Source organism: Python bivittatus, unplaced genomic scaffold, assembly GCF_059951505.1.
Source record: "Python bivittatus isolate LINGU-HERP-01145 unplaced genomic scaffold, Pbiv_v1 ctg000220_np1212, whole genome shotgun sequence".
NCBI classification, from domain to species: domain Eukaryota; kingdom Metazoa; phylum Chordata; class Lepidosauria; order Squamata; family Pythonidae; genus Python; species Python bivittatus.
In genome coordinates this window covers 33,956,503-33,972,667 of record NW_028277048.1, presented here as the reverse complement: position 1 = coordinate 33,972,667, position 16,165 = coordinate 33,956,503, and positions in this window count along the sequence as shown.

Below are 16,165 nucleotides of genomic sequence, written 5' to 3'. Positions count from 1 at the left end.
TGAAGACTATCCAGAAGCTACAGCTGGTCCAGAATGTGGCTGCGCAGGCTATTTTTGGAGCCCCAAGAAGGGCCCATGTAACACCGTTGCTCCGCGAGCTGCTTTGGGTACCAGTTTGCTTCCGGGTCCAATTCAAGGTGTTGGTTATCACCTTTAAAGCCCTACATGGCATGGGACCAGGTTACCTAAGGGACCGCCTCTCCCCTATGTCTTCAACCCGTCCCACCCGATCGCACAAAGAGGGCATGCTTCAGACCCCCTCAGTAAAATAATTCCATCTAGTGGGGTCCAGAAGGCGGGCCTTCTCTGCGGTAGCCCCCGCTCTTTGGAACATTCTGCCCCCGGAGGTGCGATTGGCCCCCTCACTCCTGGCCTTCCGAAGGCGCTTGAAGACTTGTTCTGCCACTTGGCCTGGGGTGGGGAGGGAATACTTCAAGCAGGGGGATGGCTAGCCCCGTAGTGGCCAGCTTTCCACAGCCTGATTTTCCATCTGCTTAGATCTTCCTTTCTTTAGTATTGTTTAAATTTTGGATGTTTTATGTGTTTTAGATGTATTTATAGTTTTAATGTTTTTTGTAAGTCGCCCAGAGTCCCCTATTGTGGGGGAGATGGGCGGCGGAGAAATCCAATAAAATAAATAAATAAATAAATAAATAAATAAACATGTTACTGAATATTTCCTATCTATTTGGTTTAATCTTACAGGTATCAGGTACCATCTCCAGACCAATTTAAAATAATTTTCCTTTATCCTTACCGACATAGTTTTTAAAATATGCATATCCCATATCTTACCCTAACTCTGATTACTTATTTGTTATGTTAAATCATAATCCCATACTGATTTGAGATAATCTTGTTGATCTTCAATTTCTAATAATATCTTATAAATTTCACTTGTTTCACCTTTAATAGCTATATTGTCTTCTTTATCTTCTCTCTCTAAAATCATCTTCTCAAATCTTGTGTAACCTCTACATTCTTTATTTTCATTTATCCACTCCCTAGTCCACTTCTCTAATTGTATACAGTTAAGCCATGATATCTTTCTTCCCCTTAACACCTATCTTATTCTATCTTTACTATTCATTTCTTTCACCCAATCCTTTATTCAAAATATTTTCTTCTCCCATAATTCCTTTTCGAATTCCTTCTTTAAATTTGTAGGGAATTTTTCCATCATCACCACTGAGATCAATGGGGAGACAGCTGGCATTAATTTCTCTTTATATTTTGCCCAGATCCTTAAAATAGTTTTTAAAAAGGGGTTCTCAACCCCATCTAGCCATTTCTTAGTTTATTAAAAAATACATTTTTCAATTTCCATTCCAATTCTTGCATTTCCATCTTTAATCAGTTCAACTCTCCTTGTCCTACCATACTGTCTATAATATATCTTATTTGATTAGCTATATAGTAAATTCGGAAGCCCCAGTCCTCCAACTTTTTGAGACTTATACCATCTATTTTTATTTACCCTTGCTTTCTTGTCCCCATTATAAAAATTATTAGACATGGTTTAAAACTCTTCATCTCTATCTCTGATACCTTAATTGGTAACATCCTAAATAAAAAATTTATTCTATGTAAAATCTTCATTTTAATAATTGCTATTCTGCCAAACCATGATAATTTAATTTTCCTATAATCCTCCAACTTCTTTTTAATTTCTTGCTTTAATTTATAGAAATTTTCCATTTCTAAATTATCTAGCTCTCTTGTATTTATTCCTAGATATTTTATCAAATTCTTTAACTTAATATTTATTTTGTTATTACTCATAAACCATTACTCTCTCCTTACTGTAATTTTGTTGTTCAGTCGTTAAGTTGTGTCCGACTCTTCGTGACCCCATAAACCATATCATGCCAGACCTTCCTGTCCTTCACTGCCTCCCGGAGTTTGCTCAGTTTCATGCTCATTGCTTCAGTGATGCTATCTAACCATCTCATCCTCTGCCGTCCCCTTCTCCTTTTGCCTTCAATCTTTCCCAGCATCAGGGTCTTTTCCAAAGAGTCCTCTCTTCGCATTAGGTGACCAAAGTATCTGAGCTTGAGATTCAGTATCAATCCTTCCAATGAGCAGCCAGGGTTGATTTCCTTTAGGATTGACTGGTTTGACCTTCTAGCAGTCCAAATATCATTTCTGATTTGGACCAATTTATTTGCAGCCCCGTCATTTCCCCAAATTCTCTCAAGTGTCCTTCTATTCCCTCCAACGACTCCAAGGATTTTCAATAGTTAATAAAGTATCATCTGCAAACAAGCTTACTTTAATTTTCCTTTTGTTCCCAATCCCTTTAATACTTTCATCCTCCCTAATGACATTGGCTAAAATTTCTATAACTAAAGTAAATAGAATTGGGGAAAGGGGACAACTTTGCCTCATACCTCAGGCTAGTGAAATTTGATCTGTCCTTCCATCGTTCACCATGACCATTGCAGTATTTCGTCAGTATAATTGATTTATTAATCGTTGAAATCTTTCCCCAAATCCACAGGTTTCTATTATTATTTTTAGAGATGGCCATTCCACACAATCAAAGGCCTTAAATATGTCCAAAGCTATTAGACCTGCTTTCAGTCTGTTTTTATTTATTGTATTTATTATGTTCAACACTCGTCCAGTTAAGTTTGACATCTGCCTTCCTGCTATAAAACCACATTGATCCTTATTAATATAACTAAATAGAAAAGTATTTATTCTTTTCGCCATTATTGCCATCAATATTTTAGCATCCTGATTTATTAACAAAATTGGGCTATATGATCCTGGATCTGTTAAATCTTTATCTGTCTTTGGAATTAATACAATTAACAATTGTTCTCATGATAATGGGATCTTGTCTCCTTCTATTACTCTAATATAGTACCTTTAGTTTAGGTATCAATAAATGTTTAAATATTTTATAATATTCCAGTCCCAATCCATCTACTCCTGGGGATTTCCCTCCTTTTAATTTGTCAATAGCTTCTTCAATTTCTTTATCCGATGCTGGTTGTTCCATCACCCCCCCCATCATCCTCCTGTAATTTTATTGTCCAGTGTTTTCTTATATATTCTCTAATCTTCCCCATGGGTTTACCCCTTGAGGAATATAATTCCTGATAAAAGTCTTGAAACACTCTTATTTTATCCTTCGTCCAAATATGGCCTTTTTCCATTTTATCTTTAATTGTTCCAATTAGGTTCCTTGCCTTTTTTGATTGTGAGGACCTAGCCAGCATTTTAGAATTTTTATTACTATACTCAAAAAATTCCCTTTCAAATATATCAAATTTCTCTGTACCTTCTCTATATCTTTATTCTCCAACTCCTTCCTCTTTGCTTGTAATTGTGCAAATATCCTTTTATCTCTTTTATATATTTCCACTCTTTTTAATTTCTTCCTCCAATCTTTTCTCATCCTCTTCCTGTTGCCTTTTCAATATACGTGATTCTCTAATACAAATTCCTCTCATTACTGCTTTTATTGTATCCCATAATACCGCTTGTGTACATTGTCCTGTATCATTCATTTCCCATATTCCTTGCCATTCTTTTCCAATTTTATCCACAATATGCTTATAATTTAGTTTCTTTATAGTCTTTCTTGATTTTAATATCTATATGAACCAACGCGTGGTCTGTAAACTTAATAACCTCTATTTCAGTATTTATTACTTTAGGAATTAAATTTTTAGATATAAAAATATAATCTATTCTTGAATAGGTCTTAGACACCAACGAATAAAAAGTAAATTTGTTTTCTTCTGCTCGTACTATTCTCCAAACATCCTTCAACTCATTTCTATTCATAATCCAGGTTAAATCAGTAATTTTATTATGGCGCTCATCTACAGAGGAATTAGATTTGTCTTTCTGTTTATCCATCACCATATTAAAATCTCCCGCCATTACAATATAACCCTTCTGGAAGTCCTCCATATCTTTAAACACCTTCTCATAAAACTGCCTCTGTTTCACATTTGGGGCATAAATATTTACCAAAGTATATTCCTCTCCCCACAATTCCCCTGTATCATTACATATCTGCCCATAGAATCCTTATTTGTCTTTATTACATTGAAACCGCATTTCTTTGATATTATAATCGCCATTCCTCTTGCTTTGGAGGTCCCATATGCCTTTTCATAAACAGCTGACCATCTTAACTTAGTTCATTTGCACCCTCTTTCACCTGATGTGTCTCTTGTAAAAATATTATAGCTGCTCTATCTCTGTGCAGTAGTGCTTCCACCTTCGTCCTTTTGATATTTGATCCTACCCCTTAAACATTTAAAGCTATAAACCTTAACCAGTTATCCATAAAGTTTGTGAAATCTTTCTTAACTGGTCCTTTAAAGTGCAACTCTTAACTAACATCTTATTTCCCAATCTCTCCTCTTCCCCCGACACCCCCCCCCCCCATACCCACACAAAGAAACTTCCTCCTGGAAGTTAATTACCTCTCCCGTAGTTCTTATGAACTCTTTAAGGGAGGAGAAGGCAGTTCCCCAGTTTAGGAGTAACAGCAACATTACCAGTTCTTCTTCTCCCAGTCCATCTCTCTTTTTTTCCCCCTTTCCTTATACTATTTTCCTCCTACTGCTTCCAATTCTACTTCTCGTTCTTTTACTTTAACTTCATCTTCTCTCCGCTTCGTTAAGTCCAATTGGTGTAGCAGCTCCATGCCTTGTTCCAATGATGTTATTTTATAAAATTTCCCTGCCCATCAAAACTTCAGGAATACAGGGTATCCCCAGTTATATACAGTTCCCTTATTTCTAAGAACAACAATACAAGGTTTCATACTCCTCCTCCAATTTATTGTTTCTGGGCAGAGATCATTAAAAACCTGAACCAGACACATCTTATACAGTAACCCTCCATTAACTTGTCTAATAGCTCTCATAAAGAGATCTTTCTTATAATAACCCCAGAATCTTATGATTATATCTCTGGGGGTCAGTCCTCCTCTCTTAAAAGTAGCTCAATGGATACATTCCACATCTGCGTCTTCCCAGTTAACATCTTTTGCCAGAGTCTTCAGCCATTCCATTACTTTCCCTCTCAGATTCCCAGGATTTTCCCCAGATTCCTCTGGGAGCCCACGAATACGTATATTAGATCTACATTCACGATCTTGAATGTCAATCATCTTTAGCTCCCATTGTTCAAACTTTGTATTATATTCCAACATCTTCTTCTGATTATATATTGCCTTTTTCTCCAAGTCCTCCACTCTTGTGGTAACAACTTTGATTTCTTGTTTAATTCCTAAAAGTGTGTTATTTACTCCTGTTAATATCTCATCCACCACTCTAAGAGAGTCATTATTTTTCTGCATCATTTCTGCAAATCTTGTCAACATCTCCTCCAAATCCATAACTTTTCTTTCCTCCTTTCACTCCCTTCTCTTTCTGCCTAAGCACAACGACAGCTTCCTGTGAATGTTGATTAGCTCCTACATTAATCTTTACTTCCGCCTCCAGATTCCATCCCACTTTAGGATTTCCTAAATCTTTGTTATCTGACATAATTATTTCATTTACTTCAGCCCTTTCCAATCGCTCAAAACTCTTGTCCAAGTGTTTATTTTTATTTTTAACCCTATTCCACACTGGCAAAGTCTGCTGGGTTAAATTTTTTCTTCTAGGCATTAGCTCTCTGCCCAGCATCAAAACCGAAAGTAAACCTGTCCAGCTTGTTTTCAATAACAAAGTCAAAGTCAAAATAATTTATAGAGCTCCCGTCTAAAGATTCTCAGCTTTCAACTCACCTGTCAACTTTTATATATACATTGTTTGTACTTAGGAGTCCAGCTGTTAAGTTCCTTCTGATTGGGAGTTCTTCATTCCACGTTGCTACTCCATATTGCCGATGCTCCGCCCCCCCCCCATTACAGTATATAACTACAAAATAAGGAGAAACCAGATTAACAGACATTCAGATTTAACAGATATCCCCCAAGCGTTTCATTAAATCATTAAATCATATTTTTATTGTGTGAGTAGAAGCTGCTCCTTTCATGGACTACTGAGATTCCAGCAGGAAGTTAAATAGGGAAGCCATAATTTACTACTGAGCTGAGTCATAAAACCATAAATTGGTCCCTATTCTTCCAACAATGTTTCAAGGGATTAGGTAGTCACAGTGTTGAGGTTAATAGCACTTGGCAGCGTTCCAAAGGTGAAACTCAGGCACTGGTCAAATCTAGATCAGAGAGCAAGGAGATGCAAAATAACAGGCTCAAGTTGTTCTAGCAAGACTACATCAATTGAAGAAGTCTTAAATATCTCAGTCCTCTGTAATTCTCCACCCAAGGCTTCCCATACTGTGGTGGGCATTCTTTTCTCACCATCCTCTTATGGAAATTTGTCTTCAGGCAGCACCAATGTGTTCTGGACTTTCACAGAAAAAAATGCAGAGAGGAAGAGATCACATAATGCAAGACAGAAAGCAGTAGAATGGCTGAGATACTGTAGATAAGGGGGAATACCAAACAGCAGCAACCCAATTGTTCTTGATGGTGCTACCATCAAGACTAGCAGCTACTAGATGTGTACCAAACATTTCATACTGCCCATCAGCACCAAAGTATCAAGACACTGAACTTACTTTTCTGGTTAATCCAGCTGCTAAAGTCTTTATTGTATTTTTTTAAATGCCCTTGGAGTTCTAGAGCTCAAGCTATTCTAAAAACAAAGTGGACATGACAGTGCTTGATCTATTGCTTATACTACAGTTGTAAACAAACACATAAAGAAAATGAAGGACATGGTACTGTAATAGTGGATTATATGTAGAAAGCAATAAAACATCTTGTGGTAGGGATTTAATGATTAAAAGGATATTTTTCTCCATACCAATTCATGGCCATAATAGCAGCATCCTTCCTTATCCCTTTCACATCTGCATAAATCTCCAGGTGTTCTTTCATGGTCAGGTTGGACCAGAGGGCCTTCTCCTGAGGACAGTAGCCAAGAGAACCAGCTCATATATTAAGAGTAGGAGACTGTAGGACAGGGGATATAGGAATGGATGGTGGAGAGGTCTCTAAAAAGCCCCATAATGATACAGCCTTCCTAGTTAAAGCTGAAACTAGAAAAACAGCGGGGAGTGCTTCCCCTCTGAATTAAGATGGTAACAATTTTGGTTTCTGAGTGTTTAAATACCAGCAAAAAATACTACACACAGTTTAACCATCAATTTCAATTCTGAAATCAGCAGTGAAACTGAAATATCTAGAAGCTTGAACTCTAGCAATACTGTATAGTCCCAGTCTAGGGAGGACTCACTGAGAGCAGTATCATGACCATGCTAAAGAAGATCAACGGTATATGTGTGAAGAATACAGTGGATGGAACAAAAGTCAGAATGAGGCTGATTTGCCAGTGTCCCCTTCCTCCAAGATGTGAGAAACTGCAGTTACCACAAAGAAGTAGTAACAGCTGTAGTAGTAACCGGTGGCCAATCTATCAACCAAGTAGAAATTTCAGGCAGAAAATTGGTAGGTGGCAGTACAGGAACAGCTTGATTTTTCCCTAATAAACAAGTTGGAGGAGGAAATGCCAATACAGAATTTACTGGCTCTTAGCCCCTTGTTTCACTGCTGGTCTGGAACTATACCCTTACCATCTGCTATTCTTTAATCATCTGTATTGGCAGCATTGAAATTCAAGAAAACAGACCAGCAGCACATGCTACGTTCATATTCTAGTTCAGTTACTGGGAATGGCGGACATTTGCAGTGATGAATCAGTGTTAATTAATGATGGGGGAGATTAAAATTCTCCCACTCTTTTTTCTTCTCTAGTAATTGTTCCTTGCATTCTCATGTTAATCTCTCTCAAAATGAATAACTATTTCCCAGAAATTATAGTTCAGATTTTATACAAGCACTTATGAAATTAAATGTGTGTGTGGGTACACTGTTGGAAGAGTGCACCCATCATGGAGAAAATCTATTATGTGATTGCAAAGAGTTGACACAGACTTGATGGCACATAATCAATCTTAATCTTGTATTATATACAGATATTTCCAATCTGCTTATAATTGAACAAGAATTATGTTGTGGGAATAATGAATCATAATTGTGTATTATATCCAAATATTTCCAATCTACTTATAATTGAACAAGAATTATGTTGTGGGAGAGACTATGTCTTGCTGAATCGGAAGTACACAACTTTTGTCTTTCAGGGTTATACAAATCTCTGTGAGATGTGTCCAGGAATGCATTGGAACGTCCGATTTGTCCAGGTTTTGCTTTGGGGGACAGGATTTGTGAACATTGATACTACTGTTTTAAGTTTATTTCAGTCTCACATGTTTAGGTTCAGCCTCTCAGAGTGGGCAATTTATATATAGTACTTTGCCCTGGCAATCTTGGTTTGGGTACAGTTTCATGATTAGGGTATAGTTCCTTCCCTGTCTATCTGGTGCTGTTTTCTGCTTATCTGAGTGTTGGTTTGCTAGGGAGGAAGTGCCCTAGAGTGTTTGTTTCTTTCCTTGACTTATATAAGGAGTAAACATCAGTCTTCCATGCACTGATGATGTTACTTAGCCTGGTAACAAAATGTCTGCAGGAAAACAACAAGCTCAGAGAATACCAAGAACCCACAGTTCAGTTCTGAGCTACATATATTCTTGATTATTGGAATCTGGATATTGAGTATTTTGTGCTGATAACACTGGTAACTCCATTTTTAGATGTATATAACTCTTTAAAGAATCTTGCAAACTCCCAGCACAATGAATTAAATACTAATATTTTTTAATTTGATTTATCTACCTCCTGAAATCTAACAGACTCTAGGAAGCTTACAGAGGTCACAAGTCTTTTTTTTAAATAATTTTTATTGAAGAAATTTTTAACAAATTAAAAACCATAAGAGAAAATAAAGATAATAAAGCAAAATAGTAAATAGTGAAAAAAGAGGGAATGAGAGTGGTATAGGGTGGAAATAAAGCATGCACAAGAAAAGCGGAATGCTTGACAAATGGTTCAACACAGAACAACGGAGTATGACAAGGTTGTGTGATATCCTTCGGATTTTAAAAGTATTCATGTTAAATGTATAAGGGGGAAGGCTATGATGATATTAGAACTGTGTTGGTTGGGAATGTGAGTGGTTGAAAACCTTAATGATTCACGGTGTTAAATAGATTATATTAGGAAACATGGAGTGTAGATCTGAAAATTAATGTATCAAAGGCCAAGGTATTTTTGTTTGACAGGGGAAATGGGGGGAATTATTGCAAGTTACATATAATTAGAAACTAGATCAGGTAGATAAATTTGTGCTTTCCTGGGAGTGTGTGTTATATAAATATATTAAATAAATAAATGTTTACTAAAGATGAGAAATGGAGAAATATTAAGATGTGCAAATGCTAATAAATTATAGTGGTTAATATATGATCTATTATGAGGAATAAATGTTTGGTAAAAGAAGCAAAAGTAGCTTGTGCAAGCCACTCAAGAGAATTGAATGGTTAAAAGTGAACCATAAAAAAAGTTGAACGCTGTGAGAACTGATTACCTAAGAAGTGTGTGTGATTAAAACAAAAAGCAATAGGTTCAATAATGAATGAATGGGTCCAAATGAATATGGATTGACTACAAAAGTAAGTCTTTAATTTTTATAAAAATTTTATAAAAGCAAATTCCACTGTTTCATAGATTCAACCACTGATTATATTTAAGTGTGAATATATTTATGTACTGAGGAGGGAGAGGCCAACATTCTTAGGTTTCTTATCATAATATTTATATCCCTTCTGGAAAGCAGCATTAAGTAGAAAGGATTGCTTTGTTATTCATTTCCAGAATGTATTTACTTGTTTTGGAGATTTAACCAAATAATTATATTGGGGTCCTATGAAAATAGGAATATCCTTATTATTCTACTTACCCAACCCTAACAAAGAAGGAGTTTTGACCTTGGAAAAGAAAATGCAACATCAACAATCTGTGTGACATTGTCAGTCCCACTCAATGGACCAGACTACAAAATCAAATCCACAGCTAAAACTGCTTTTATTGAGATTGGCTATACTTTAAAAAATCTTCCAAGCCTGAAGATTTTTTGTTCTTCCTACTATTGCTTATAGTCCAGGGTATTAGGGAGGTATTTGAGCCTCTTCCGAATATTATCTGTCTGTTGGGGACTTAAAATACATTTTAGTTCTCATCACCCTGGCAACAGATTTTGTTGTCAACCCTGGCAACATCTGTTGTATATTTTCCTTACTCTCTACAAGCATTGGAAAGATATCACACACAGATAGGTCTAAATGATGAGTTACCTAAAAACATAAGAAGATTCGTTGTCAATTCCCATACCAGAGGGCACCATTACAAAATCAAGAATCACATAGGCTTAAATAAGGAGTTTTAATGCATGAATTAGGTGGAATTAGAATCTTGGAAACTGTGATAAGAACCTCCAATCCTCTTTTATAAGTCATCATTGCGTATGTGAAATAAGGATTTTTTGTTCCAATATGCATCACTTTATACTTACTTACATTATTTTGTATTCAATTTTTAATGTGGCTTTCCCCTAGTTTAAATATACTATTCTGTTGGGAAACATGGGTTAATTTTCAACACTTTCAGTTTTCATTTTAAATATGATCATTGGCTAGAATGAGTGGTTACATAATAGAGCTCCTCTTTGGTTTAGCCTCAAAGCAATTATTTGATTCCACTTAAAACAGGTATTGAAATTCCTATTTGTTAGGGTGCATTTAATGTTTAACTCATGAAAAACTCACATTAGTAGCTAACCATAACCTTAAAAATAGCCAGTAAATCCATTGATGGGCTATTTCCAGCCACAGCCCAATCTGAAGCCACCCAATTAATAATTCCATGATTTTATTTAGGGAAGAGATATCAAAAAAATAACAACCATGGCAGAGTACTGCTGATCTGTTATTCCTCCAGACTAGAGAATACTGGAAGTAACTATTTTCTCATAAAACTATGAATGTAAACTCTACATGTGACAAATCCTGAGTCTTATTGTATTATAATTCAAGATAAAAAGATTTAGATTTTTAGTAGATCAAGGAGGAGGCCAATAAAGCAATTGAAACCAGGGTGACTTCAAAGGTCCAACAGACCCAGAGAGCTGAAGCTAGGTAAACAGAAAGCCAACAACCAAGTCACTTAACTGAAGCCAGAGCTATTATCGTAGCACAGGACCAATCTCACTCCAAGGCTTTTGTGCTCCACCATGCAACTGCTGTTCACCAGGGACTGACAGGCCAGACATGCTACTCAGGAGTTAAAAATTTATTCCAAAGTAAATTGCTAATCCCAAGATAGTAAGTTTAGAAATATACTTATCATATAACCCAGTAAGTGAACATGTGAAATAGAAAAGATTTTTTCAGTCTATGCAATTTTCAGTTCTTAGAAATCCATGGCAATAAAATGAAAGTACACAGAAGCAGCTAATCATTCAGAAACTGATTCAGCTTAAAGAAAGTATAAAGCTACAGTAAATACCAAGAGTATTTTATTTATTCTTTAAATGACAGCTATTTTGCATGTGATATTTGATAATACATTACAAAACAGCTTGCTATCTCGACTTCTTCAAACTTAATTCTGAAAGCAGACCCTGTAGAAGGGTGAACAGGCTTGAAGCTGTGCAGAGATGATTTGGGGGGTCTTTAAAGTATAGCAAATGGTTAGTTATTTAAGTTATGGATTTTACCACCAAGGAGAACGAGGGTTGTTTGGGGGACCCTGTACTTCATCTAAGAAAATAATTGGATTGGCTTTGGGCATTCTTCATCCTGATTAGGGTTTGAGAAGTGTTGTTTGCTTCCCTGCCTCAGCCAGTGACATATGTTCACCTCAAAGTCACCTCTGATGAACAAGCTAAGCAGTTTTCTATGCTTTCTTTTGTTTCTCAGTACTGCTCACAGTATGGAGAAGGGGCATTCAGAGAAACCTCCCTTCTTTTTTTCTCTGCACTGTTGATATTTCTATGTTCTGTTCTTCATTTTTTGCAAGTTTGAAAATGTAGGTAAAGGAGAGAAAGATGTTTAGATATTTAGAATACAGCAGTTTACTTATTTGCCATATAAACATTGGGTATACTGTATACATAGTCTTTATCAGAATTTATAAGTCATTTATAATCTGAAGTCATTTATAATCTGAAATATACCATCTGTACATGTTTAAGAACAAAGACCTAAACAATACATTTGAAAGTATTATGTACTGGATATTTTAATTTCTACCCACAATAAAAAGTCAAATTCATGTTCCTGAAAAATGAAACAATGCAGAAAAACTTAAGTTTCTCTTTGGTTGCAAATTGTCCTGAACTGTAAATTCTCTAGGTATGGCTAATAGAAGGGTTACTCCACAATGTCTTTTCCTTAAAGGGCTTCTAGTCTAAGCAGCAGATTATGAACTACACTTTCCAGAGACTACTCTATCGGTCTACTGTCCCTTCTGGATCAAGAAATCATTGCTTGCTTCAGTACTGCTCAATTTTTGGATACATGTGTTGATGACTTAAAGATCAGCCTGCTGAAGTTTTTTTCCAATCAAAAGTTGTATTCAGAGCCAAATCAAAATAATCTCACTCTTGCTCTTTGCAAAGTTCTAGGAAAACCTACATGAAACAAACATATTTTAATAGATTAGTCAATGGTGGATGAATGGTATGAGAAATAACATTTGCCTAATATTTATCTTTCCTTGGAAAAGGTTAGTTTTACTTCCCAACACTTTGCAAGAGAAGGATCCTTTGGATGAAGAGTCCACAACTGCTCAGAGTGTGTAGAGTAGTTTTACAGTTAATGAAATTATGGATCTGAAAGCCTTGCTGATTCAGAAACAATGTTCCTGCTATGAACGTTGCCATGCCAAAGGTCCTCCTGGACGATGATGTTCAAGGGGCAGTTTGACAGTTTCCAGAAGTAGACGCTGTGAACTGGAATCAGTGGACTTCCAGAAATCATGGAATCAATCTTGGAATGGCATGGATTGGGAACAGATTCAACATGGTCCAGAGAAGAATGAAATACTCCAGAGTTTGCACAACATTCTGCTTCCGAATGAGTGAGTTTTGCATATTCTCAAAGAAATATACAAAATAACAATTCAGTGGCCTCTTCCTTTATGTCTGTTCAGGCTATTTAGGGGAAGAGGGGGGAATCTGACTAATTTTCAGCCCCATTAGTTTGAGCAGATATTATTTCAAACATCGAAGATTAAATGCAGATAGGAGATCAAAATTCACAACCCCAAAACTTTTCCATGCTTGAACCAGATGTACATTGTCAGAGCATCTGAAAGGAAATAGAATTCAAATAACCTGAGATATTTTCATTTTTCCCATCACTAAAGAAATGCCTCTTTCTATCTTCCTGTGCAAAATAACTGAGAGGAATGTCAGAATTTTAGAAGAATTCTGAAGCTCACGACTCTTCATTAGGTATGTAATAGATGCTATAAATTCCTCTGGGAACAAATTCACCAGGTTCTGCTCCAGAGAGCTTCATGGAAAAACAAGCAGGAGCAACAAGCAAAGACAGCTGAGCTTCTCTTTTTCTTTCACCCCCAAATCCACTAACAGGCTGAATTATTGTGATTACTTTTTAAAAAATACAGTTTACAAGGAGTGCAAGAGATCATTTCCTGCATGTTTTATCTTTTAGAGAGCTTGGCACTCTTAAAGAAGCAATGGCTATTTGCAGAAAGCCTTCTTCTTTTTACTCTTATGCTTTCTGGCATTAATATGTGATACTAATTAAAATTTACAATTTGGTTTATGGAAGTTTTTCCCCATAGTACAAACTAATTGATTGATTATTAGCAACCACATGAATAGGCCCTCTCCAGGATGGTCTGCCCCCAACTTGGGCCTTCACATTTTCCACTGGTGCACCCACAAGTGCTGTAATCAAGTCCATCCACTTTGTTCCTAGTTGTCCCCTTATTCTCTTTCCTTCTATCTTACCCAATATTATGAACTTCTTAAATGAGCTGGGTTATTGATATTTCTTCCTCCAGTTCCAATCAAGCCTCCTTCAATACACAGGGTGTACCAAAAGTCAGGCCCCATAGGCCAATCACAATAAGTTTTTTTTTTCCCCCCCAGAGAAATGTTACTGTACTTAGGAACAGTCAAAAGTCATATCTCAAATGAGTAATGAAGTATTTAGAAGAAAATGACAACCAATTCAAACATTCAATATAATTAATAAATTGTCTATGGGTCTGACTTTTGGTACACCCTATAACCCCAGGCAGAATACCCAGAAATCAAATTGACTATATTGGTCTAAGGAGATGGAAGAGTTCAAGTTATAAGAACATGTTATGTGAATTGTAACTGATATATTAATTTACCAGCTTCCAATATTCTGTAATCTTACCTCTTTTTTCTCACATTAAACTTAGCTGATGAGATTTTTTGAGAGTCTAACTTTCTTAGTTACTGGTAGGGGCTAGACAATAAGCTTATTTTGCCCATTATGTATTTGGCATAAAATGGAGGAGGGAAGGTAGTTCTCAGCCGAAAACAAAACTTTCAAGACGTACCAATAGTTCTATTACCCAAACTGAAATGTTGACCTTTGCTACTTTTACTGATTAAATTAGCAGGAATTGACTTAATTCAGGTAAGAATGTAGGAATGCAAGATAAACTAAAATGCTCTTTTGACACCTTGGTCACTTGTGTAATAAAAATATCCATAACAGATGACCTCAGGACGGTCATTAAAAACTCTGGTGAGAAAAAGTGTCTAATCCTGATGCATCACCACTCTGGAAAAGTCACTAGCACTTAGTGACAATCAGACTAAAGTGTGTACTTTGAAATTAATTTGGAACATATGCTTTAGACCTTGCGTAACCATGAACACTCAACTCTGTGCTATTCATTAAACCAGCCAGTTTTTTTCAGCCTGAAAAAGTGCTGTGTCTGATTAAGCATCACATTAATGAGTCAACTCTTTAAAGCAGCAGCATCCTTTTTCAGACTTGTGCAGCAGCCTGAAAATGATGGGTTGTTTCAAAGCATGGCATGGAGGTGCTGTTCCACATAAAGCCGAGTTTCCAAAACATTTCCAAAAGACACGCAGTGCTTTTAAAAATGGGTTTATGTAGCATAACTTTGTAATATTTTATTTCTCTATCTATTCATCTGCCTTAAACATAATCATGAAATCTAGTCAACCTGAAGGCAAGTTACCAAATAAAGTTGACCAAATAAATACAGTGAATTGTTACTGTAAGGGTGTATGATTCACCTCAGAGTAAGGGGTATTCCTCAGAATGGACCACATAGTAGGGATAACAATATAAGATACAAGCAGGGAATGATGAAACATCAGGTCAATAAGCAGTGAACTCAAAGTGTATAGCTGGGTTTACCTCAGCTATAAGGATAGAAGGCCCATATAGAGAGATTTGGTTTCCTAAAAGTTTCAGTTTCAGACCTCTAAAAGGGGGCCCTCCTCATAATGCTGATCTGCACACAGTTTATTCACCTCCTGGACCTGGATCAACTGACTTTTGAAAACTTGGTGAAGGGCTGAACTTCTGAAATAAGCTCTGCAATGCAGATCTAGTGCTGTAATTCCTCTTGGCTAAAATCAGAAATCTGCAGATTTATTTTTCCTGACTAAAATCACCACTAGGGAGAGAGCTTTGGACTTATAATGGCAGCTTGCACCTGGTTTTGCAAATCCTATAGGCTCCAAGCTGCAAAAATTGAAAGGAGCTACAGAAAACAAACTATTTCAGACGACATCCCCTGAGAATTGTCAATACACGTTGTACTCAGTTTGCTGCTGTCCTCAAGAGTTCAACATAGTTCAACATTCTTACTTTTCCTGATACAAGGATTCTGAGTTATTTATTTCTGAGTTACCTTGACAGTCAAAAGAGAGACAGGTTTCCACTGAGTAAACCTTAGGAGAAAATGGGAAGTTTGGGGTGGAGGAAACTACATGGCTTTGTTTATGCTACCGACTCTTCTTAATTCTCCATCAGTTTCAACAACTACCGCATTCCTAGGTGGTGGCAGAAACCAGAATTAATAGGAAAGGAGAATGATAACTAGTTCCTGACCCTAACCATGAGTGTTGAGCCTAGGTCTCCAGTTCTGGCTCCTTATTAAGTACTTATTTAAATT